Genomic DNA, 25,000 nt, shown 5'->3' on the forward strand with positions numbered 1-25,000 from the left:
TAAATTTACAAATACATAGTTGTACGCGCGCGTGCACCCCCATATATATATATATATATATATATATATATATATATATATATAAATATATATATATATATACCTGCACACACATAGCAACTTCCTTCAATCTTAACAGACTATGGATACCCACTTTAAGGGTGAAATTTTTGTGACTAGAGTTGTGCAATCTCAAACCACACCTCTCCTTAGTCAGCATTGTTAAATATCAGTGGCAATCAGAGTTTCAGGACGACTGGAAACAATGCCAAGATAAGCGGAGAACACACACAGCGCCAAAAATTCCCTAATAGTAACACATATGGTAATAGCCAGGCTACACGTTGCTTAACCTCGGTGACCTGGCGAGATGTGATTCCGGTGTGTTAACGTGATTATACCGTACACACCAACACACAAACACACACACAGACACACACACACACACACACACACACACACACACACACACACACACACACACACACACACACACACACACACACACATGAAACCTTACCAGCCACCAATAGCTGTGGCTAGAGATATTTTACCTGAGAACACTTCGTTCAAGCTCCTTGGCTTAACGTTCACTGGAAACATGAGTTGGAATAGATACATCGAGATTATTGCTTAGGCTGCTGCAAAGAAAGTGAACTCTCTCGATCGTGCTAGAAAGTTACTTACGCCTGAAAGTATCCTGTGCCTTTACAAAGCCACTATTCGCCCGTGTATGGAGTACAGCTGTTACATTTGGGCTGGTGCATCTGCTACTAATCTCTCGCTCCTGGACAGGGTCCAAAAGAGAGTCGCCAACCTAATAGGTCCCGAACTGTCATCTAAACTTCAGCCCCTGTCTCACAGATCAAATGTTGCATCCCTCTGCCTATTTTACAAGTATTTTAATGGTGGAGGCTCTGACGAACTACAAGCCCTTGTACCCTCTCGACGAAAATACCCCCGACAAACCCGATAAGCAGCGAAGTCGCACCCCTACACAGTTGAGATCCCTAGATGCAAGAAAGCCTTTTACTCTAATAACTTCTTCTCCAGAACTGATAGTACAGCAAAGTGGCAATGTGCTTTGTTTTGGATGAAATTACAATACACACACACACACACACACACACACACACACACACACACACACACACACACACACACACATATATATATATATGCGTGTGTGTGTGTAATGTTTCATTTATCTACGTATATTTTATGAGGAAATATGATAATTTATATATCAATTTTAATTATTTATTTCAAGTGCTCAATACGTTTGTAAAGCTAAGTAGTATTGATGCACATATATGTTGCATTTAAGCAACAAAACACTTTCCGAGTTTCATCCCTATAAGGTTACTGACGAGTTATACACGGTAAATTCTGTGCAGTCTAAAGCGACGCGTGTCCATAGGTATACTTTTATGTACGTAAATAAATAAATACGTCCAAGGGCGATGGATCTATCTATCTATCTATCTATCTATCTATCTATATATATATATATATATATATATATATATATATATATATATATATATATATGAATAACAAAGCGAGCTTATAGCACTTAAAAAGATGTGCTTTTCACTCTACTTCCGAGACATAACTCAGAAAAGCACATCTTATTTTTCTTTTATTAATATTATTCTTTTCCTTGTACACATTTTTGTTAATTATTCCATGGATTTCTGCTTTGGATTATTATGGACCATCTTCTTCCAATTACGGGATTTCCTTGGATTTTACTTGTACAAATGGAAATTCTTTTAACTTTCTTGAAGTTTTACATTTGGATTTTACCGTCACTAGATTTTTTATCTTCCACCAGACTATTCATTCATGTGTAATCACCTTTTTCTTTACCATATTCCCTCTGCTTCACTTTTTTGTTTTCAAGTAAGATCTTTGACTTACTTGTTGTTTCATCAAATACTTCTGCATGCAAAATCCGATCCCGCATTTTGCTAATTCCTACCCTCTGGTGAGAAGGAGAGTATTTCTTCGAAACTCCGCGGATTAAGGACTATCCATTTATCTAGTGTTTCCTTTTTAGATTAAGTATGTTTTTAACTCATTTCAAAGTGTTTTTTAACATATTTTATTAACTGTTTGCTCATATATATATATATATATATATATATATATATATATATATATATATATATATATATATATATATATATATATATGCACTGAAGATTCCCGAAAGGATGAACCACTAGTGTCTGTAGGTATTTAATTATTATAGTAAAAAAATAATTATGAGAGCCCTTTTAAGAAATTCGTTTCTTATCGTTGAGCACTTTCAGTTGAATTAAAGTCGGTCAATTTAGCTCTTATGCATAGACCATCGTATAACGATTAGATCACTGTCTGACTGACGTAAATGAACATTTAAAATTAAAATGTTTAAATTCAATGTTATTTCACGCGGTTAATGGTAGCCGAATGGATTAGGTCTTCGCTAATCGAGCCAGAAATGTCTCGTGTTGCGGGGTTCAAATCGTTCGACTGATATTAATCGTGACACCCTGCACTGAAGATTCCTGAAAGGATGAAACACTAGTGTCCGTAGGTATTTAAATATTATAGCAAAAAAAAAAATAATAATTATATATATATATATATATATATATATATATATATATATATATAGAGAGAGAGAGAGAGGATATATATATATATATATATATATATATATATATATATATATATATATATACTAGCAGAAGTACCTGTCGTTGACTGCGTTCAAAAACAGCCTACAAAAATGGACTGTGATTGATGAAAGCATGATAGGTTATGAAAAGGAGGAGGTTGTAAAGAGATAGCTTTTGATACTCAAAAATTTGACCCTAAGCAAAATATGATAAAAGTAAAGGTAATTTTCGCGAAAATATATTTTTTATATCAACTTTGTTTCCATTCGTAGCCAAGGGTGACCAACAAAATGATGTTTCCTTATAAAGAGAAAATGTTATATATATAATAATATAAATATACAAGAAATAAATGTTACCATAGTCAACAAAAGTTACTTTTATGGTAGAAAGTTTCATTGGTTTGTATTTTTAAGTAGTTTGTAAAAAAAAAAAAAAATTAATTCACGAACCGGTTTTAAAAAATCAAAATGGTAGCGACTTTGAAATGGAAAGACCCATTTTCAATTTGAAGGAAGGGCACCTGAGCATTCTGTGTTTACAATTTAAGATAGTTCCTTCAAAGTAAGGAATATTTATAAACATATTTTAATGTTTTCCGTTATTTTGTGCTTGAGGAATATTCGATTATGGCATGTGTAGTTTATATAAAAATTCATTTAAGTAGTTATTGCTTCAAATTTCGTTTTAATTTCAGTTCGCTGAAATTATTTCAAGTAAGCAGCATTAAAATATTTCAAAACAACAAAAAGACATGAACTGAACTTTTATTAACTATGGTAACATTTATTTCTTGTATATTTATTTTTTCGGGTAGTTGTTTGTTGGCTTTTCTGCTAAATACTCTTACTAAATAATATCGACGAAATATCGAGAAACAAAGAAACAAAAACAGTTTTGAAAAATAATGAAGCTTTACTTAATTTAGTGAAATAATTCGAAACAGCAAAATGGGATATTAAAAAAGTAAACGCATAATTACTTTTGTTTTTTAAAGCAAAGAATCGATATAAATATGAATAAGAAGTAAATGGCACCCTTTTCAAGCAGAACAGCTTCGTTTCAGTTTTACAGTATTGAACCGTGTAGTATTGCGCCATCGGATTCAGGGTTGTACTATTGTAATGTAAAGAACACGCAGAAAGGGTAGTAATCAACTGAATTCCTTCTAGTACACGGACAAAAAACAAGCTTAAACATATATATATAAATAAAAATAAAAAGGTTATGTAAATGTTTTTAAAAAGACACGTAATCACGTGGGCAGGGTTTTTTCCTTCTTTTGACACGATAACATGTAACGTTCTTATTTTTTCTTATTTATCTATTTATCTATTTTCGAAAGAGTGCCACGTGTAAGTGGAGAAGGAAAAAAAACAGAGTTATGCAAAATTTATTCCGAGAATTGTCTAAAGTTCCGACTTTTTTTTTTGCTTTCACTTTAATAAGAACGTGAACTTATGAGGTGAATTTATTCGACACAATATGACTTAACTAAAAAAATAAATAAATAAAAGCTAACGTGAATTAAGATTAAAGTTAAGGTGTTATTGTGGACCCTCACCCCTTTTAAAAAACCTTGTTAAACTTTGTGACATATTTACATTCTGTGGAGGTCAGGCGCGAACCAACACCCAATAATTTTATCATACCATATTTCTTCAAACTGAAACATAATTATCAAAGTATACTTACGCAAATAGATGTGAAAAGTCTTTGTTAAAGTTTGTGCCATATTTCCATGGAGTACAGGCGCGAACGAAGACCCCACAATTTTATTATACCATCCCTATTTAAGTTGAAACATACTTATCAAATTATTCTTATGTACATCTATATCCAAAACCCTTGTAAACGTTTTTTTTTTCATTTTTTATTTCCATACTTTGGGGGCCAGTCACGAACGCAGACTCCACAATTTTTATGAACCACAGTTATGCCAGATCAAACATACTCATTCCTGATCCTCGATACATCTTCTATCATTTTATGTAATCAGTTTTTTTTTTGAAATAGTCAACCATATAGGAGCCTATTCGTGACCACACACACACACACACACACACACACACACACACACACACACACACACACACACGTTCAGCTTATATATGTATATAAATAAAAAACACCGTATAAAAACAACACTAGCGAATAAATACTGGGAACTCAAAGAAAGCGGACATTCGCCGGTAGTCGAATGGAAAATAATGAGACAAGCTACCACGTGCAGACATTTAGACGACCGATGTAAATTATGCCTCCATGAAAAATTTGCTATCCTGTACTTTAAAGAACCCCAAAATCTATTAAACTGTAGATGAGAAATAGCAAACAACTGTGTTCATAAAATAAAACTTACTCTAGGATAGCGATACAAATTAGCTTTAAAACTAACAATAACAATAGAAAACAAACAAATAAATAAATTAAATAAACATGAATATACATAAACGATCACACATATATGCATATATATGTATATATATGTGCATGTATGTGTGTACACATAGGTATATTTATATATATATATAAAAAAAGGAAAACGTCTACCTTAAACCACTAACCTAGTTCTAAAACAGATCCTTTGTTCAATAAAATGCATGCCCATTGGCTGATAGGAAGGGGCGCGGTAGATACTAGAAAGCTGATTGGCTTACTAAAAATCCTCAACATATATAAAAACAAGAAGCAACCACAGAATTCGCGCATAAGCCTGACGAATCCTATAGTTGGATGAAACGCAGAATATTCAGTGTAGCTTAATCGCCATATATATTTTATAAATTACTAACTAGCTCTACCTACGTATTGAGCACTTTTGAAGTAAATACTTAAAGTTTACGCATAAATCTATACTTTCGTATATTAAATTTATGTGAGTAAATGAAGTAGTTATATATATATATATATATATATATATATATATATATATATATATATATATATATATATATATATATTAAATTACTTACCATTACGCCCAGCGGCCGTGTTCCAAAATTCATAATAGTTGTTAATTAGTTTTAGCGTAAATCCTGCACATAGAAATATATTTGCAAATGCCTAACTTTATGGGATTTTAAGTAGGTGTTAATTCAGTAAGTGAAACGTTTTCATGTTTTAGGATCCTTAAATATGCATAACTAACACATTTTAATATCTCTTCTTATAACATAGTATGATAGAATGTGAGAATTTATCTCTCTTACTCCCCCCCTCTCTCTCTCTCTCTCTATATATATATATATATGCATACATATATATATATATATATAGTAAGGGGCGAGGAGAGAGTTAATAAACAAACGGAGCAATTTAAAGTAACGGTCAAATGCCTATGTTAAAAGACATTTGAAGGCATCGTTTGGTGTTATCGACCCCATAAGGTAGAGGTTACTACTGCCGTCTAGAAACTACATACTTGTAGGTTCGATCCCTTGTGGGTATTAGTCTAGCCGCACTGAAGAGTTCTGATACAGCTATTATAAGTATATTATTACTATTATTAATAGTAGTCCATTTACTTCACGGTGTTGTGATTTTTTACACAGTTTTTTTTCCTTAAGAGCGGGCTCTTACACCAAAGCTAGCAAGAATAGTCAAAGAGTCGATTAGATGGAAAGCACTTGGCGTAGGATGTTTGCTGAGTCAAGCAGAAATGACTTCTGGAGTACGATGATGTTGCATCTGATTCCTAAGAAGTTCATCTGTTTCATAATATCATCAGGAATTGAGCTAAACACACCTATGATTATTAACACGATGAAAGTTGTCTCATCCCACAATTTACCAATTTCCACCCTCAGTTTCTGATAGTTCCGTATTTTCTCATTCTTCTTGCCTGTTAAGTTGATGTCATTTGGACAAACCATATCAATAATTTAGCGTTTATTGGTCTTTTAATTCACAACTATAATATCCGGTTTCCTGTGAGTTATCTCTCGGTCACACTGAATCATGAAATTGTGACCTCTGACCCCGTCGAAGTCGCAATGGTCATGATCGTCTTCTCTCCGAGAGTTCTCTACAGGATTCTTCCGCGCTGCATGCCTCGTTTATTGGGTTGATATTCCGGTGTCCGCTGAAAATAATTAGCTTCTCATGCAGGCCAAAAGAAGACAAACTCAAATATCTCTGTTCTACTCAAATTAATTCAAACGAAATTTACAAAATGTGTTCACATATGTACAATTGCTCAGTTCGATTTTATACAAAAACACTTTCGAATCTCAATTATTCTCCGTGGTCAACGCTGGCGGCAGTCGAGGAGGGTTGGCGTCTCTTTGGTTAGTGTTAACTTCTCTGGAGATCCAGCTCAATCTGAGATTCTTGGCGCGTGCATTCGCTTATATTTCAAGGGAAGGGTTGGTTCGGGGTAAGCCGCTGGGCCAATCACCGATCAGTACGTAATTTCAGGGGCTGTCCCAATGCCTTGCATGGCCCGAGAATCTGTGATCATAGCTCAACTCTATTCACACGATCAGAGAGGCTGAAACTTTGACCTCCGGTCTGGCCTTGTGCTCAGAAGCCAAATGTCCTTGAGTTGGGTTTCGCCAAGAACGAAATTATGTTCCGTTCTTGCTTTCAAAATGATATCATTTGTTATCTTTCCCAAACAATAAAAAGTATATGTCTCTTTTACACAAAACACAACAAATTCATAACTCAATCTTCCATTCAGCCAGGCTACCTGCCGCTGCCCGGGCACGTAATAATGATTAACAGTTAATACAAGCATTGTTGCCCGGCATTATCCAGTGTTTCGGGGGGTTATAATCTTCCCCCCCCCCCGATAGGGAGCTCTACCTCTCCCAGAGGTGATCACGCTACAAAATCTCAAAGAATCTTAACGTCCTCATTTTCTACTACCCCTTCTGTGTGATGTTGGTACCATTTGTCCGTCACTTGGATTCCAAACTTGTAGCACAAACTCCAGTGCAGATTTGTACAAACTTTGACATGGCGACGTTTGTAATCATTTCGAGCAAGTATATAACACGCATTAACAGTGTGTGACACTGTTTCAAGAGATATACCATACAACTTTATTTATTGCATTTGTACTTAGTGTCTGTTCCTGAGCAGCGAATATAAGATTTTCTGCATCTTTTCCAAATCACGTTTTCACAGAAAATTCCACGTGTCCTGACATTTTTGTGTCTTAGTATCTCGCTCAAATTGACCATGAGTTAAACCACACAGCCTGCACATCAGAAAAGTCCTTCCCGTAATCTTATTTATTGCATTTTTATTTAGTGCCTGCTCCTAAACAGCAAATATAAGATTTCCTGCCTCTTTTTTCAAGTCATTTTCAGACAGAAAATTCCATGTGTTCTGACATTTTAGTGCTTTAATATCTCGCTCAAACTGACCATGAAATTTCATTCTTACCAACTCAGTCAACTTTTCTGCTTCGATTCTTTTCTTGTATTTCTTGTACTCCTGCTTATCTTTCAATGAATCTTTATCGAGCTCTTCCTCTTTCACCACTGATGCAAGTAACACTTCATGACTTTTAGCCAAGTAGTGGTAAACACTTCTAAGCTCTCTTCCCTACACATTCTTCAATCCAATCAGCCCTCTCCTTTCTTTTTTTCCTTGAGATATACAGCCTGGGCACATTAGAATTTGGGTGACGTACTCCATACTTGACTAACAATTTCCGTGTGTCTCTATCCATCTGTTTCATTTCTTCCTGTGTCCATCCTGCAAAAGCTGTGCTGTATCGGATTACAGCAACCGCCCATGAATTGATGGCTGAGAACATGTTCCTACCATTCAGTCTAGATTTCATGAATAGTTTGAGTCTCCTCATATACACCTTATTCGTCTTCTCTTTTATTTCATTGCAAAGCATCGTATCAAGTTCAAGCACCCCCAGGTACTTGCAGCCTTCTGCATCAGTATTTCCTAGTCTTTTATCATTTAACAAAAATAATGTCTTTCATGATTGCTCTCTCGCCTCGTTTAATACTAACTACTGCACATTTGGAAATTCCAAACTCTATTTATTTCGTCACTCCACAGTTTTAATCAAAGACTTAATTTTCTTTTCTAATTTGCCAAACAATTTCAGATCGTCCATAAATAACATGTGGTTGATCTTCGGACCATTCTTCTCCAGTTGGTATCCCATCTGTGTCTCTTTTAATACATGAGTCAATACAATTTTAATTTTAATACAAGATAAAGCAATGATTTACTTTTTAGTAGAGAAAAACAGATACAAACTTTTCTTTCTTTTTTTTGCAAAGTAAAGATTTACCTTTTTAGTAGCGACGAAGTCTTTTTTTTTTAGTAGCAACGAAGTCTTTTTTTTTTTAGTAGCAACGAAGTCTTTTTTTTTAGTAGCAACGAAGTCTTTTTTTTTGTAGTAGCGACGAAGTCTTTTTTTTTTTTAGTAGCGACAAAGTCTTTTTTTTTTTTGTAGCAACGAAGTCTTTTTTTTTTGTAGTAGCAACGAAGTCTTTTTTTTTTGTAGTAGCAACAAAGTCTTTTTTTTTTGTAGCAACGAAGTCTTTTTTTTTGTAGTAGCAACGAAGTCTTTTTTTTTTTAGTAGCAACGAAGTATTTTTTTTTTGTAGTAGCGACGAAGTCTTTTTTTTTTTAGTAGCGACAAAGTCTTTTTTTTTTAGTAGCAACGAAGTCTTTTTTTTTTGTAGCAACGAAGTCTTTTTTTTTAGTAGCAACGAAGTCTTTTTTTTAGTAGCAACGAAGTCTTTTTTTTTAGTAGCAACGAAGTCTTTTTTTTAGTAGCAACGAAGTCTTTTTTTTTTAGTAGCAACGAAGTCTTTTTTTTTAGTAGCAACGAAGTCTTTTTTTTTTAGTAGCAACGAAGTCTTTTTTTTTGTAGTAGCAACGAAGTCTTTTTTTTTGTAGTAGCGACGAAGTCTTTTTTTTTTTTAGTAGCGACAAAGTCTTTTTTTTTTTAGTAGCAACGAAGTCTTTTTTTTGTAGCAACGAAGTCTTTTTTTTTTAGTAGCAACGAAGTCTTTTTTTTAGTAGCAACGAAGTCTTTTTTTTTTAGTAGCAACGAAGTCTTTTTTTTAGTAGCAACGAAGTCTTTTTTTTTTAGTAGCAACGAAGTCTTTTTTTTTTTAGTAGCAACGAAGTCTTTTTTTTTTTAGTAGCAACGAAGTCTTTTCTTTTTAGTAGCAACGAAGTCTTTTTTTTGTAGTAGCAACGAAGTCTTTTTTTTTGTAGTAGCGACGAAGTCTTTTTTTTTTTTTAGTAGCGACAAAGTCTTTTTTTTTAGTAGCAACGAAGTCTTTTTTTTTGTAGCAACGAAGTCTTTTTTTTTAGTAGCAACGAAGTCTTTTTTTAGTAGCAACGAAGTCTTTTTTTTTAGTAGCAATGAAGTCTTTTTTTTGTAGTAGCGACGAAGTCTTTTGTTTTATAGTAGCAACGAAGTCTTTTTTTTTAGTAGCAACGAAGTCTTTTTTTTTTTAGTAGCAACGAAGTCTTTTTTTTTTAGTAGCAACGAAGTCTTTTTTTTGTAGTAGCAACGAAGTCTTTTTTTTTTAGTAGCGACAAAGTCTTTTTTTTTTTAGTAGCGACAAAGTCTTTTTTTTTTTAGTAGCGACGAAGTCTTTTTTTTTTAGTAGCGACGAAGTCTTTTTTTTTAGTAGCAACGAAGTCTCTTTTTTTTTTAGTAGCGACGAACTTTTTCCCCAACTCCTTTTCGTTCCGTAATTGTCTGTTTTGTTTTAAGGCTAATTAATAGTTGTTAATCGTATTTTTTACAAATTTCCGCGAGTCCTTCAGTCGCAAGTGTTATGCTACACTTTCTTAAGCGCGATAAACATTTGAGTTCAATGTCGTTAATGTTTTCAGAACATTATTTTAGACGTGACTAGGTATCTTGAATCCAATGTCGTCAGTGTTATGGCTCACAAGTAGCCACAAAGAAGAACCGAACAACGGAGACAGTCTAAACATGTATTACACGAGAAACGGAAAGGTTACTTCACCGAGCATGCGAGCGTCGCTCTGGAATTAGTGCATGTTCCTGAGTGGCGAAAAAGAATCTCTTTGGATGATACCGCGTCTGATGTTAACTGTTCCTAATAGGCTACCATCTGAAAAAAAAAACTTTGTTTTCCAACTGTTCATACTTTTCCTTATTAACTCAATTATATTTTCAGTCACCCCTACCATTTTTCACGTCCTGAGTGCCCACGAATGCAGCACCATATCGTAAGATTTCATGTACTTAATCCATGCTACATTCAAGTTTGTTTTTCTCCTTTTGTAGTTCTTTAAAATACATTTTTCAATCGATAGTTGGTCATTTGTTCCTAAACATCTTTTCCTCCCGCCTTTGTGTTCCTCTGGTAGTGAACCATTTATTTCAAAGTGGTCATATATTAAAAAAAATAATATTTTTTAAAGTTTTTCCCTTTGAAGATTGTAACTCTGGGTATGTGGCAGCCGAACCAGCTGCCAACATTGCCCTGCTTTTTATTGAAACGAACCGGGCGCTCTTTTTAGTATCCTCGTTGTTCCCTTAAGTGCACTTGTCTGGATCTCTTTTGCATTTGCTTCATCAGGAACATTAGTTAGGCAGGACTTCATGTTCTTCTTCATAAACCTGTGTCACCTTTAATAACTGGTATGATTGATATCTCTCTAAGATTTTAGTTTCTTTTCATATCATACATGAGACCTTGATATTTGGTCTGCTTCTCCCTTTCAGCTCTGTTCAGACCTCCATCATTAAGGACACTCACTTCAACCAAGATTGCAACTCTCTCTGACTTATTCCATATAAGTATGTCAGGTTTCACAGCAACATTTTCAAGGTAGGTGGTTGTTGGGATTACATGATCGTAATCTATGGTATATAAGTCATTTCCAACTGTTCTTTCGGGTTGATGCTTCCAGAATTTGCTGCTAAATTGGATGTTTTACAGATGGTCCAATGGAGGTACTTACATACTTCATCAGATCTCGCTGTGTAGTAGCCATCCCCGCAAAGAACCTTGCAACTTGATACTAGATGACTCACACTTTCCAATTCCGTCTGGCATAATCTACATTTGTTGTCATTAGTGAGACCTACCATCTTCTTGAATGCATTGGTAATCAATCCCTGGTCTTGAGCAGCCATTATGACCCTTTCCTGATCGTGATGGAAGGATCCCCTTTTGAGCCAGTTCAAGGAACCTTCTTTGTCTATGTATTCCTGGGAGATTTCCCCCAGAAAATACTTTGCACGCTTATGTTGGTCCCACTCTTAAAGGTTCCTCCTTTGGAAGGTCTCTGTATATTCTGCCGGCTCTGTCTTGCTATTTCTGTGGCAGGCTTGTTTAGTGTTTCAGCCTCATCTGTGGAGACAGCCCTGGCCAAAATGTTTGGCCACCTGGGTGACTGATATTGTTCTGCTGGCTGCTGTCTCTTGATGTTCATATACCATGGAGAGGATGTGGTTTGGGAAGCTTCTCAGATACTGACCTGAACTCACTATCGTTGCCCTATGTGGATGGTTGATCTCTGAGAGCCCTAGTCCTCCTTCTCCCATGGGCAAATACAGTCTTGATAGACACTGATTTCTATATATTATTTTATGAAGCATTAGTAGCTTCCGTATCTTGACCTCTAGCCGGTTGATGTATTTTTGTGGCCAGTCAATGATACCAAAACTATATGTTATTACTGGTATGGAAAGCTGGCTGACGGCAATAATTTTATTTTTATTTGTAAACTGTGTTTTGCAGATCTTCCTCACACAGCTTATCTTCTCTCTCATCTTGGCATGCTGTCTGTTGTCATAATGCCAAGGTATTTATAAGGCTCGAGCTCTTCTAGATCCCTGATGTCAATGTCTTCATTAAGCTGCATTTTTTCTGTCTGGGTCTTCTTCCAAGCTCTGAATGTACACTTGACACATATATCCAGGCCAAACTTCATTCCGATGTCATTGGAGAACGTGTGTACTACCTACAGAAGCTGGTGCAGATCCGTGTCAGAGCTGGCATACAGTTTAAGATCATCCATGAAGAGCAAATGGTTTACCTTCTTGCTTAGATCTCAATGACGTCCCTGACTCAAATTGTAGGCGCTCGGATTTTTATTCAGGACCTTGCTGAGTGGGTTTATTGCTATAAAGAAGAGTAAGGGAGATAAGCTGTCACGTTGGAATATTCTCCTCTTGATTTTTACTTCGGGGATGATGGCCTTTTCTTCATTGTGACTTAAGGGTATTGTGGTTTTCCACATCTGAAGGTGAGCCGCCAGTGTTTGTCTAATTACCGGGTGGAGCTTGTATAACTCAAGGCACTTAAGTAACCATGAGTGTGGCACGCTGTCAAATGCCTTCTGGTAATCGATTCATACCATGCTCAGGTTTCTTTGCTTCTTTCTACAGTCTTCTAAGATGGTCTTGTTGATCAATAGCTGGTTTTTGGTACCGAGGCATTTTCTTCTGCACCCTGTCTGCTCTTTTTTCTGTTTACTTAGGCATGAATTTCATTTGTTTTCTTAAATCTTCAACTGAAATGTGGATATCCTCTTGTTTATACCTTTTCAGTCTTTCACTTTTTTTTACACAGGAATCACCACTTATCAAGGCTCGGAGGCCACCCGAGGATAAGGGTCAATGACTTACTCTAGCGACCCAGTCAGCATCAACCTTGTGGGAAGTCTCTCTTGATCATGCACTTGTCCAAAACTTTGTAGCCTCTTGAGGATTAGGAGTCACTGTTTTGGTTTCACTTCCTTTCAGATTTCTGAAAAATCTTGACTGGTTTGTTTTGAATACCTTGCTGTCATTAAACTGCTGAATTCTGTTATTATATCTCCTAATCTTGCAAGCTTTTGCCATAATCTGCTTCTTTATTTCTTCCGCAGTGATATTGTCATGGGGTTAAATGGTAATAAACGGAAGGAAGACAGGATTTTTAGGAACGAAACATGTATTCACATATATTACAGGCAAAGTGAGTTGAGCAAATCCATTCCTCAACGGTAAAACATTTGCACACATCCAGCTTGCCAATCTCAGACTCACAGGCACCGGTACTCGATACCGGAAGTGACGTCACTAGAGGAAGTGATGTCATGAGATATTCCATTAATCCCATGGAGGGGCGTCTCCAACAGGTATTAAACCCCTTGGCTTTTTCTTCTGTTTTTTTCTTCTTTTTTTATTATTTTCTACTTTTGAACTTTGTGTATGTGTGTGTGTGAGAGAGACAGAGAGAGAGAGAGAGAGAGCGAGAGAGAGAGAGAGAGAGAGTTCTAACCCACATTATAATATTATCTGGGATGATTTTATTTCAAACACACCAATCAATGAACTCACATTTCGTCATTTTCCATAATTCTTGGATATGTTACTACTGTCGACAATCATTTTTCATCATTTTAACCCACATCATCGCTCCAATTACTATAATAATAGCTTTGATATATTGTCTGGTCTGATTAATTCATTGCAAACATACTAATGCATTAAATAACATATTATAATTTTTCATAATTCTTGGATATTTTACTAATTTCGACAATTATTTTTCATAATTTAAACCATTCTTATTGCCCTCTCTTACTAATATAATAAATTTGATATATTACCTGGGCTGATTATTTTATTATAAACACACAATCGATTAACTCACATTTGATCTTTGTTCATAATCCTGGATATGTTACTAATTTCGACAATAATTTTTATAATTAAAAACCCACATTATGCCTCTCCCTCCTACTTATATAATATATTTGGTATATTGTCTGGGCTTATTATATCATTATAAACACACCAATCAAGTAACTCACATTTCATCACTTTTCATAATTCTTGGATATGTTACTAATTTCGATAATAATTTTTATAACTTAAACCCACTATGTCGATCTCCCTTACTTAAATAATACCTTAAATATATTGCCTGGGCTGATTATTTCATTACAAACAAATCAATCCATTCTGGGTATTCTCATAGTATATATGTTTCACCTATCTTATCCAATCCCGGGTGACGCCTCATATTCTGCTAATATATATCGTTCCCCTATCTCATTCAATACTGGGCGACGCTTTCTGATAGTATATATTTGCACATCTCATTCAATCCTTAGAATGACTTCATGTCCGCCACCCCACTGTTGAAAATATACATTAAATAAAGCAATGTTTTAATCGTAAACTGTTTCATCCATTTCCGGGACTGACTTTATATCCCCAACCCACTGCTAAAAATATACACGAAATAATGTAATGTCTAAATATTAAACTGTTTCAGCCATTTCTGGGACCAACTTTATATTCCAAACCCACTGCTAAAAATATACATGAAATAATGTAATGTCTAAATAGTAAACTGTTTCAGCCATTTCTGGAACTGACTTATAATCCCCACCCCACTGTTGAAAATATACATGAAATAAAGTAATGTATAAATTGTAAACTTTTTCAGCCATTTCCGGGACCGACTTCTTATTTCCCATCTTACTGTTAAAAATATACATTAAATAAAGTAATGTCCGAAACGTAAATGGTTGCATTTCCGGAACAGACTTCATATTTCCCACCTCAATTTTAAAAATATACATTAAATAAAATAATGTGTAATGTGTAAACGGTTTCACCCATTTTCGGGACTGATTTAATATCTCCCACCCCACTGTTAAAAATATACATGAAATAAAGTAATGTTTAAACATTTTGATTAATTTCCGGGACTGACTTCATATCCCGTAACCCACTGCTTAAAATATACTTGAAATAAAATAATGTTTAAATCATAAACTGTTTCAGCAGCTTTTCGAAAGTAATACATAAAAACATTAACACGGTTAGGGATTAGGCAACCATTGCTTGAATATGAATTTCTGAGTGTAGTATCAGTTTCAGCATTCCAGTGATTTAAATCCCCCCCTTTTGGTCTTAGTTAATGGAGGAGAAATCCTTCATTACTGATACAATTTTTGTTATTGACCAGAGTGCCCCTTTTGGGGAGCTGGTTTCCCCTAAATTTTTAACCGACCTCATCTCCAATTCCGCCCTTGTAGGGAGCCAATTAAAAAAAAAAATCAGAACAGACATTTTCCAGGGCATTTTATAATTAATCAGAAGTGACATTTCTAGGGCATCAGAAATAACTTTTTCCAGTTACTTTTTTAATATTAAAACTTTGTTACGTTAAACATAGTACCTATTTACAATGTCTCCCCACGGGACAGATTTAGACACCAGGGTCGTTTTTTAACGTGGAGAAAAAAATTGTCTTAGTCGTAAAGGATTTCTCTTCCACTGAGAAGAATTTGAAATGTAACACCTGAAGAACAGATACTACACTTTGATCTTAGCCAAAAGGCCAAGAAAGACAAATCATTTTTATTAACTTTGCCTCAACAGCGACACCAATCCCCCTCCTTTTTTATTTGGAATATTCCACTTTCATTTTTTAGGGATGCACAGCATGATAACGGACGGAGCGATAAGCCTAATAATATAATGACTAGCCCAGATTGTTATAAAGTGGCCTTTTGTCAAACTTGAACATAAGTAAATAACTGTCATAAATTTTTTCACTTTTTTCTTTTTCTCTTTTTTTTTCTTTCTGATTCCGAGTTTTGTTGCCAACAATTTTTTGATGGAATACCGTTCAAATGGATGTCATATCTTTTACCATTTTTTTTTTTTTATTAGTCTCGCCTTTTTGTTTGACTCTCCAAGGAATGAGACGCATCTTGTAGTTTGGTTATTTATTTACGTTTTCAAAATGTCTGCGTCTGTCTATGAAAATTCTTCCCAGAACATTTCTTAATCATAGCGTTTGGAATGTTTTACCGAAATATCATGTTTTTTTGGCTCGAAATATTTGTTAAGAAAACCGCCAAACACTTCCACAAATTGTTTTTTCTTTCTTTAGATTGTTTTCCATTGCAATTGTTGTTTTGAAAACAAATTTGATTTTACGAATTTTGATAAAAATAGCAGAGTAGTAACTTTTCGACATGGTCTTTTCTCAGCACCTTCGCCTGGTCCTCATACATCCCAACATTATTTGATGCGTAATTACTTCTCCATAGTTAATGACCATCTGTAAAGCCAAATCTATGACGGATTAGCTTGACAATATATGCCATCACACACAAAACACGGCATCATATGCGGCATAATCACATTTGACACACTGATCCCGTCAGATCACCAAAGTTAAGCAACGACAAGCCTGGCCAATACCTGATGAAAGACGATTTGGGGTATTCAGGTGCTCTATGTAATTTCCACTTATCTCGTCATTGTTTCCAGTCGTCCTGGACTTCTCCCTGCTACTAGACTCAAACAGTGCCGATTTACTTGAGGTGTGGTTGGAGCTTGCGCAACCCTAGTCACACAATTACACATGTAACTTCTCCTACAAAGGGTATCCTTTGTCTTTTGAGACTGAACGGAGGCATCGACAAAGAACACGGCGGACATAGAGGAGTAAAACTGGAAAAAAAAAAACCTCTCTATTTTTTATAGTTCATGAGGCATCTATCGCAAAACAGATGCTTAAGACGAAATAGGTTTTAGCTCGAAACTAGCTGGCCGCCCGGCGCAGCCCGGTCGTAAAATACGCTAAATGTGATTTTTTGAATTTATGCATATTGCGTATGTGTATTATGAAACCAATCCTTTATTCATTACTAGCCTGGGTGGCCGGCGGTGCACGGGTGTTTGGAGGTGTGTGTTGAGCAAAAAAAAAAAAAAAAAAAAAAAAAAGAGCAGACTCGATCTCGTACCGCGAAGGAAAGAAGAACGTGGAAAAAAACGTGATGCGTTTGCTGTTTCGTCCATAGCCAAATGGAAGTGACTTAGGTTTAAATTAAGGCTAGAAAATCGAAAAGAGAAGATGGCTTTCGAAAATAGCGGCGAAAAAAGCGACCCCTCCCTGTAGAAAAGTGCCCAGTTGAGAGTGAAGTAATTAATGTTTTTGGCTAATTTTTCGGTATTTGTCGTCCGAAGGGTCCAGCTTAAAAATGATACCTATATTATGAAAATCCGTCGTCTCTGTCGAAAGTTTTAGATATACATACATACATACATACATTTAAACAGACAGATGAGATTTATATTATAGATCATATATAACGCGGAATAATTTGCGTGGGGGACTAATTCGAAAAAAAAAAGAAAATAATAAAAAATAAATTAATAAATAAAAAATGAAAAATAAATAGACTAATTAAATAAAATGAAAAAAAAACAATCATGATAATGCTGTTAATCAAATTCCGTCTGTGTTTGTTTACAATATCACGTCAGCCGATATTTGGGCTTGACGATCTGAAACATAGTCTTTCTTCTCTTATAGAAAAAAAATTTTACAGGGGAATATTTTAAGTTACACCGGCCAAAGGATATAATAGACTTAGTTTTTCTCGGTGTAATGTAAAATATTCCCCTGTAAAATTCTTCTTATTTATCTATAACGAAAGAATGACTATGTTTTAGATCGGATTTTTTTTTCGGGTGAATTTCTGTACAAAAACGTATCTAAGAACATTGCCAGGCATATAAATTACCTTTGTGTGAAACTTGAAAAAGATAGACTCAGCCGTTTCCGAACATATTTTTTTTTTTTTACACAGTGATCACCACTTATCAAGGCCCGGAAGCCACTCAGGGATAAGGGTTATTGCAAGTACATTACGTTAGTGAGGAGATTTGCTGAAATGTTTACTTAAGGGGGCGGTTCATTAGGAATTTGTTAACATTGGACTTGAAGACAACCAAGTTGTAGTCCGGAGGGAAGCAGGCAGACGGAACAGAGTTCCACAGGCGTGCAGTTCTAAGAAAGAAGCTTTGTTCATGGAATCTGCGTTTTGATTTAGGCACAGATATAGAGTGGGGGAAATTTTTCACAGTGGATTCAGCTAGACGGGTGTTTAACGTGAAAGATTGGCGAGCGGGGACCAGAGATTGGAGTTCAGACGAGCATCTGCCATGGAAATAACGATAAAACAAGGACAGGCTCGCAACGTCTCTTCTGTGGGAGAGAGGTTGCAGGGTAGAGAAAAGGGCATCCCCCACTAAGCCACGAAGTCTATTTTGTACTCTGTCAAGGCAGGATAGGCTGTTTTTAGCAGCTCCTGCCCAGATATGGCAACAGTATTCCATCCTTGGACGTACTTGGCTTTTATATAGATAGAGAATTGCATCCGTAGTGAGATATCTTCTGGAGCGGTAGAAGGATCCCACCATCTTTCCAGCGACCTTGGCAACAGACTTGATGTACGTGTTCCATTTCAGATCAGGAGTAAAGGTCAAACCCAGAAGCTTGTGGAAAAGAACTCTCTCTCTCTCTCTCTCTCTCTCTCTCTCTCTCTCTCTCTCTCTCTCTGGTTAGTGTTCTCCATAGGCTCGGTCCACTGTTGGTCCAATTCATGTGAAGACATCACATGATTTGAATTTGATAGAATAATTGAGGTGGGTTGCCATTACTTTCCCCAGCACAGTGATATCTGACTCGCCTTTTTCGCACCTATCTGTTGTCCTTAGATCATCCGCATAGCTGCAGCCGAATAACATAACTCTTGATACCATAAAGTATTGTTTGGCCTTCGGGCCAAGATCAAAGTTCAAAGTGTAGTATCTGCTTCGGTAGATACTGCAATCAAAGACCATATTGGGGGGGGGGGGGCAACCCCACATATAAGACCATTGCTCTTGTAGCAATCAGTTATTGGTCAATGTAGGGGAAACCCTTCATACTAATTGTCACTATCCAGCTCCCCTACTCCCCAGGGAGCTTGCCCCCTTTTTCCCAATCTTTCCACATTAAAAAAACGGCCTTGTGCCTAATTTGCTTAGTCGGGAAGCAAATAAATACAAACTCTTAATACCATAGAACAGTTCATCTGGTAGAGACTCACCCTTCTCGACGGCCATTCAACGTCTTACTGCCAACGTCATCAGAGTTATCTTCTAGATACTTGTCTGAATAAAGGTGCATCTCTCTTAATGAATTAATGCGTCTCCAAATACCAACCTGGAATTTTCTTACGGCTCGGCGCGGTACATACAGCGCCTACCCTTCCCAAATGGTCATCCATCTGGTACTAGCCAGACTCATCGTGATTTAACTTCAGTGATCTGGCGAAAACCGGTATGTCAACGTGATTGTGCCGTATATCATTTTCAATAAGAAAAAAATATCTTTATGCACGCGCCTATAGATAGTAATACAAAGAGACGTTCGCTGAGAGTTTTCGTGAAGGTTTTATTTTGAAAAGAATTGACTCAGGTAGGAGAGAGACTGGTTCCTTTTTAGCTAATTATTTAGTTATTTAGGCCGAGTGTTGCACTGACAGAGACATCGAAATAATATTTTCACTTTGATTATAAATACTTCTACATTATTGACGATGTCCCTTTCTTGCGTTGTCTAACGTTTTGTCTGTTGTAACTTGCCCCAAATTTACGCTAACCATCTCCGAGAACGAGTTTGTTTTGCATATTAAGAATATCATGACATGCATTCAATCCGACCCATGTCAAAATTTACAGTAGCTTATTTAATCGTCATTGACGTAGGACCCTAATATTAAACAAAGTGAATGCAGTCTATCACGCAAATACTTATTTAACACTATCATTATTATTTCACTCACTTGGAGTTCTCACACAGGTTATCATTGGAGACTGCTCACGGACAATAACCGGTGGTGTTCCCTGGAGTCTGGGTGATAACAAGTCTCCTCAAATTTTCAATACTCTCCGCCTCTGTCGGTAACTTTTGCAAATACGCTTGCATCATCGTAACAACCGCTTACCATTGATTTCGCGCTGGCAGCGACAATTGGTTTTTACTGGAATTTGGGCACCAATGTCTCCCTAAGGTCCAGTCTCTTCGCACTCATCTATTAGAAGCCTTTCAGTCTTTCCATCTTCCTCAACTATTTGGTTTGGTATTAGTCCATGCCGACATTACACATTATTGCTGTTGTCATTATTATTATTAGTAGTAATAGTAGTAGTAGTAGTAATAGTAGTAGTAGTAGTGATAGCAGTAGTAGTAGTAATAGTAGTAGTAGTAATGTTATTATTCTCTTATACAGAGGATTGTTATTCTTTAATATAACTCTACAGCAAACTATACTTTCGAACATGTACAAGAAAACTTTCGACCGTATCTTCGGTCTTCCTCAGTGTAAGAAAGGAGATGTGTGAGCACGGAAGAAGAGGAGGAAGGAAGATGAAGGAGGAGAAGGTATAGCCAATGAGAAGGTGCATGTCACCCTTAAATACATATACATATAAATACGCACATGCACACATGCAAAAAATACATATCTCTACAATTATATAAATGCAACTTTGTCTGTGTGTGTGAGAGTTCGTTCCTTATAGACTTCGAAGCGGCTGAACAGATTTTCTTCAAAAATTTACAGAACTTTAGTGTATAAGTCTGGGGGTGATCTTAGTTAAGTTTTATATAAGAATGCACCCGATAATTACGGAAAATCGATAATTGAAATCGTTATTTTAATTTATCTATCATCGGTAAAGTCATTTTTCCATGTTGTTGCTTAGCAACAATGATTGAACAACGGGCCGTGAAAATTCTACTGTGAGTAAGTTGATTGCGTGTTTTTTTTTGTTTTTTTCTTTTTTTTGCATGGCGTGGTCTGTAGGTTCAAACTCCGCACGTAAATTTCTTAATTTTTTTTTCATTAACTGCAAATAATTTTATAAGACTTGAAAATTTACCTGTTTCTTTTAGCAGTGCAAAAGTAAATTATGTTTCTATTTTTGAACGTTTATTGAAAAAGCAACTGATCCTGAAGAAATTGCAAAACAGTCTACACACATATTTAGTGAAAATGTGATTCAGAGGTTTCTTATATGTCGGTTTAGCAAAACAATGGCTCTAACAACCAAGCACAAGTAGTATGCCTGACAACATAAGATAACGAATTTTTCGACACAGTTGACTAATTGTAGAACTATACAGCGACAGCCACATAAATTCTTACAACGAATAGATAGTCGATTTTGATACTGTGCTTTCTTTCGCATGCGGTTCAAGAAATCATGCCCCCCCCCAAAAAAAACCTCGCCAAGGTTTTGAGCTGAAAGAATAGCTGCTAAGGGGGCGAATAAGAAAAATTGATTTGTTACTGCCACTTTTTATCCACTGTGTGGGGACTACGTTGATCTGTAAGGTGTTAATATTACTGAAATCTACTAAAATAATTTTAGGATTACAAAAAAAAAAAAAAAAAAAAAAGAAAAATTTGAATTATCAAAGATTCAGATCAAAATAAGTATAAAAAAAAGGCATCAAAGCAACCCCCTAACCCTAACCCTAACCCTAACCCCCGTGCAAGGCCGGTTATGGCCAAACAATTCAATTTTTGTTTCGTCAGTCCACAAAATACTTGAGAAAACGGACTCTGGAGAATTCACATGGGTCCTAGCAAACTTTAGACGTGCTGCAAGGTGTTTTCCGGTGTGCAATGGAGTCCTTCTTGGTCTTCTTCCTTTCAGACCATTTTCATGCAGAGTCCTTTGCAATGTTTGCCTTGATATTTTTATGCCAGAAGACTCCAGATTTTCTAAAATGTCCTTAGTAGTGTGGTGGTTGGATTTGCATTAACACTTCTGACAATATTCCGGGTGGCTCTAGCAGACAGTTTCCTTTTCCTTCCTCTACCAATCAAGTTGTTTGTTGTGTGGTGGCTCTGGAATTTTTTGATGATGCTCTGTACTGTTGCTGTAGGGACCTCAAATTTCTTGGAAATTGACTTGTAACCTAAACCATCCTTATGTGAATTCACAATTTTAGTCCTAAGATCATTACTAAGCTCTTTTTTCTTCCCCATTCTAATAATTTTTATTCTTTTATTGGTTTTCAGTTGATATCATTTTAATTTCTGAAAAAAATGCAAAAAACGAAATGAAATTAATCAAAGGTTGTATAAAAGCATTCAAAATAAGAATCAAACAGGAAACAAACAGTCAGAAACTCGATTAATACTGAAAAAATAAGGGGGTATGATTATTTTTGAACATTGCAGATTTTATAAATAGCTGTATATTTCTTTTATTACAAGTATCCCGAGATTTTAAAATGACGAAAATGATCAGAAGAGGTTTATTAAGAATATGTATCAATATGGACGTAAACAATAAATTCTTACAAAGTTACACCTAATAAACTCAATTTTCAAGGGGGGGGTATGATTAATATCGGGCACAAGTGTATATATACACATATACACATATATAAACGTGTACACACATACATGCATATATACACGCACCATAAATATACATGCACCTATACAGACATATTCATACATAAACCTACACAGATACATAGACCTATGGAAGGTGAGGGAGACAAAGAAAAGGGCGGGAGAAGAGATATGCAGGTGTACGGGAAATAGAAATATATGTGAGACCATTAAGAAAATAAACACTTGCAGAAAATGTGTTTTGGAAAAACACGCACACATATACATGCACACATGCATATATATATATATATATATATATATATATATATATATATATATATATATATATATATATAAACTAGAATACCCGTGACCCGTTGGGTCAGTATTTTATATTAGATATGGAATTTATGTACTTGTGACGTAAAGAAAATAGTTTTTTTTTTACATAACAGAAACATTTCTATGAAAGTATATTAAAATGAAAAATCACGGACGGATCACTCAAACATGAAAAAAAATCCTCCCTATTCGTTTAAAGTTACCTATTTTTTCGAATAATCGCTCAAAAATCGAAAATCAAACATAATTTTTCTACGAATCGAACGCCGACGACAGTCATTTAGCAGCGAAAACGCGCATGAACCTACCGATGAGAAATATAAGAATGAAAAACCCATATTGGAATCCTTCAACCAAGTTATAGAAACTTAAAATTAAAAAAAAAAAAAATAATTAATAAAACCTGAAGCAAAAAAATAAAACCTAAATAAAATAAAATAAAATAAAACTAATATTGAAACAGATTAGTAAATGTGTCAACGAATTCACCGTTCTCACACAACTATTTTGTATCTAGAATTGTAAACAAAAATAAAAAAAAGAAGGAAGGAAGGAAAAGGGACGGATAGAGAGTAGTAGTAGTAGTAGTAGTAGTAGTAGTAGTCTTGGCTTTACTACAATTGTTCTTATGTTTGTCAACGGGTTAAAGTTGTTTAGTTGTAAGAAAATAGCGACAGTATAGTTGTAATAAAGAATAGTTGCAAAAAAACCCACTCTTCCCATGTTAAATAATAATTTCGAAATAATAACGTTAATATTTCAGTGCGCAGGTCAAAATCCGCAAAAGAAGCGATTTTTGTTTATTTGTTTACGTTGTTATGGGTTAACATTTATGCACGCATGCGCAACCGGATCTTGTAAACCGGAAAGTGGGTTACATCACTCGTTACAAGGTCATTTGAGTTATATATATATATATATATATATATATATATATATATATATATATATATATATATAGGGTGCCCCAAACGAAGCTGATGGTTAAAAAAATTCATAACTTTCTTAATTTTTTATATTTTTATTTTAATTTTTCAGATCATCTAGAGTAACATTTCCAAGGTCATCCTTAGTCGTTACATTACTGAGGAGCGGATATTTATCGTAAAGTCGTATTTTCGGTTGAATGAGTCAATATCAGAAACCCAAAGAGCATTTCGACGAAACTTCAACATAAGAAATTCCCCCACTCCCAATGCAATAAAAGCTATAGTGGCTCGATTTCATGAGCAAAGGTCTGTATGTGACCTCGCTAAATCTGGTAGTCTCTGTACGGCAAGAAGTGATGAGAATCGCCAGAGATTAGCAGTGAGTGCGGCCGAGGATCCATCCACATTAGTAAGAAGGAGATCAAGTCAAATTGCGGTCTCTCGATCATCTCTTCACAGAATGCTTCATGAAGAGGGCAAATTTCCATATAAAATTCAATTGGTGCAACAGCTTCAGCCAATGACAATAAACCATGCCCTGCAGAGAGCACAAGAGTGTGAAAATGAAAATGGTGGACATTTGAGTAACATCATTTTTCATAACTAAAATTAAACCTTGTGAAAAACATACCCTAGATTAAGTTGTGTAAATAAAATTAGAATCGTTAGACTATATCTTACTATGTCTCAAAAAATCACGGAGATGCTCATCTACCGACATATAAAAATTGGTAAGCATAATTTATTGAGGAAGTTAATCAAATTTTAAATCCGTCAGTGAAAATATCTCTGTGTGTGGATGTGTGTGTGTGTGTGTGTGCATTTCTTTACCAAATAACTCTGTTAATTTTCAGTTTAGAGACTCGAGATTTGACATAA

The 25,000-nt window shown here is 35.4% G+C and overlaps 1 protein-coding gene and 1 pseudogene across 1 annotated transcript in view; both read right to left on the reverse strand.

Annotated features, from left to right (window-relative positions):
* Positions 1-25,000, reverse strand: part of LOC145287774 (orexin/Hypocretin receptor type 1-like) — a 340,017-nt gene that overhangs the window by 201,876 nt on the left and 113,141 nt on the right. The gene's annotated exons all lie outside the window — the stretch shown is intronic.
* On the reverse strand, positions 15,893-16,004 carry LOC145288339 (U2 spliceosomal RNA; annotated as a pseudogene).

This window comes from Euprymna scolopes, chromosome 11 (genome assembly GCF_053919585.1).
Source record: "Euprymna scolopes isolate OS-2025 chromosome 11, ASM5391958v1, whole genome shotgun sequence".
In the NCBI taxonomy this organism is placed as follows: domain Eukaryota; kingdom Metazoa; phylum Mollusca; class Cephalopoda; order Sepiida; family Sepiolidae; genus Euprymna; species Euprymna scolopes.